Below are 2,605 nucleotides of genomic sequence, written 5' to 3'. Positions count from 1 at the left end.
TTTTTTTAGTTTTCACGGTACTTATAATTTCTCTAGGATGCTTTTCAATTTGAAAATTATTAGCAATAAATTATACCCAGTAAATCAATATTAGCTATCCAGTGTGTACATTAATAAATTTTTGAGTTTGATTTATATGACCGGTATCATTTTGCCCAATTCTGTAAAGCAACAAAAAGAAACTTTATAACCTAACTTGCCTTGGAAAAAAGTGGGTTCGGAGTACTTCAAACAAAAATATTTTTAATGATGGCCTAAAATTTTGCCTTATATTTATCTCATTTTCGTTTTAGGATTTTCAAACGATTGTTCTGGATGAGCTCGTGTTGAGGTACCACAATGATGTCCTGGCCGAGCCTAGGGATGAGAACTTTAATAGATCTCGCAGACACACAGCCTATCGGCAATATATAATGTGGATACATGGGAGACTCGGAGCAGGAAATCGTAAAGTAATACCAAGTTGTTGCGTGTGGAAAATTCGGGATAAATATCCCGAGCCATCAGGACAGTATGTTGGTTTCGTAGAAGGGGTGCTTTGATACTAATCATGTCAAATTAAATCAAAACACATTAATTCAGTAACAACACATCTTTTACTTTTCATTTCATGAAATCTGAATTTGAGGATCAGAAAATCTTGACTTTTTTCCAGCAACTAGTTCAGCTGTAGGTGGAGGGGGGACTGGTGCTAGAACAGAGGATATTCTTCTTGGATCCTCAGCACTGAGAACCACTGGCTGGTTCATTCCTACTCCATCCAGTATTCTGTTCTCCAAACAGGCTCTCATCAAGGTTTCAGAGTAGGGGTACACTTTCTCTGACTTAACTCCATAGACAGACCATATCCCACTCTTCTTGCTGTAATAGCGTTGGTGTCTGAAAAAAGGAATAAAATATTGCATAAAGAAATATATTTATATTGAAAATAAAATGTGGAAACTTAATGGATAGAAAAATTAGAAGCCATGTACTTGAATTTCATTAATAGTTGAATACTGATACCTTTGTGAGCCATCCTTCTTTCTTAAAATTTCTCGACCACAATTGGTCTAATGCTGCAATTAAGTTTCTCGCCTTGTATACTGGTGGGGAATATGAATATTGTTTTGATGAGTTTTTTAAAATCAAGTTTTGAAAATTTTCCAGTACAGCTGTACTTCTACAAAAGAGAGAAGTTTGCAGTGATAATTATGTCCGAAAAAATTTTTTATTTGACTTGAATCTTTTATTCACAGGATGGTATAAAAATAGATAAACATGCACCTGCAATTCAAGTAATAGGGAATTTTCTTTTGCAGTCTCTTGTCTCGAATATTATCCCTCAGAGCAACATGAGCTAATGACCCTGCCTGTAACCAACCTCCCTCGCGCTCCTCTGTCAGAGGTCTATGCAGACATGAATTCTGTGCACCTACATGCCCTTTAAAAATTTAAAGCATAACAGAACGGCTTTAACACCCTTCCCCCGTTTCAACTGATAAAATATCTATGTGGTTTTTGGAGCCCAGGTATTCCAACAATCTATTGGAATTCCCATGGGTACAAATTGCCCCCGTTATTAGCAGACTTATTTTTATATTCATATGAAGCAGAATTTATACAAAATCTTTTACGTGAAAAGAAGAAAACACTTGCTGTGGCCTTCAACTCGACATTTAGATATATCGACGACGTCGCAAGTGAGTTAAGGCTAAGTATGGGTTTTTCTATGCAAATGAGCTAATAAAAATGCATAAATTGTATATTTTATATACAGAGAAAGTTCAAATTGATTTTCTTACACATACTTAGTACACACAGTATATTATTGCAAATGCACATTATGACGTCATATTATGACGTCAGAGTTCTTCCCCATTGAAGATAATAAAACACATCAACAAAACAACGTCGGCGCAAGGGCATACTCTATTTAATTGAAAAGAAAAAAAAGCATAAAATTATGGAGAATATTATTAAAATTGATAAAATTGCTGCACAAATCCTATCCTCCTCTTCAATCGATAAAAAATTTACTAAACTTACACTGGACTGTTCATTTTTACCCTGTTTAAACTTAGAACTGTACGAATAGTATCTAAACAATTGCAGTGTCGAGATTTGTGCAGCAATATCTTTAATCTTTGGAATACTTTGCTTTTCTTTATACCTTGTTTCTGTAAAACAAAGTAAGGTATGCCCTTGCGCCGAAGCGATTTCGTTGATATTTCTCATAAACGTGTGTAGTAAAGGTCGATGACGTCATAATATGACGTTATAATGTGTACTGGTAATCGCATATCGTGGGTACCAAGAATGTATTAGAAAACAAGTCTTAACATTTTTTTTGCGGTATGTATAGCAATTATGGGTCTTAATTAATTATTTTGCATAGAAACCTCCATATGTAGCCTTAACTCACCCGCGTATTGTCTATTAATAATGATAATTTCCATTCCTACGTCGACACGATATATCCTGGTGAGCTTGAAATAAAAGATACCACAGAGTCCGACACTTCTGCTTCATACTTGGATATTTTACTTGAAAAAGACACTAATGGTAATCTAACAACCAAGCTATATGATAAACTTGATGACTTTAACTTTTCTATCGTCAACTT

At 34.7% G+C, this 2,605-nt stretch overlaps 1 pseudogene; it reads right to left on the bottom strand.

The window, feature by feature from the left end:
* Window positions 1-461: 461 nt before the first annotated feature.
* LOC134235723 (uncharacterized) lies at window positions 462-2,042 on the bottom strand (annotated as a pseudogene).
* Window positions 2,043-2,605: the final 563 nt, after the last annotated feature.

The sequence above is a fragment of the Saccostrea cucullata genome, unplaced genomic scaffold, assembly GCF_032062105.1.
Source record: "Saccostrea cucullata isolate Sc308-1 unplaced genomic scaffold, CSIRO_AGI_Scuc_v1 ctg23547, whole genome shotgun sequence".
Lineage (NCBI taxonomy): Eukaryota > Metazoa > Mollusca > Bivalvia > Ostreida > Ostreidae > Saccostrea > Saccostrea cuccullata.
Note: the sequence above shows the minus strand (reverse complement) of the source record. Positions and strands in the feature narration are given on the sequence as shown.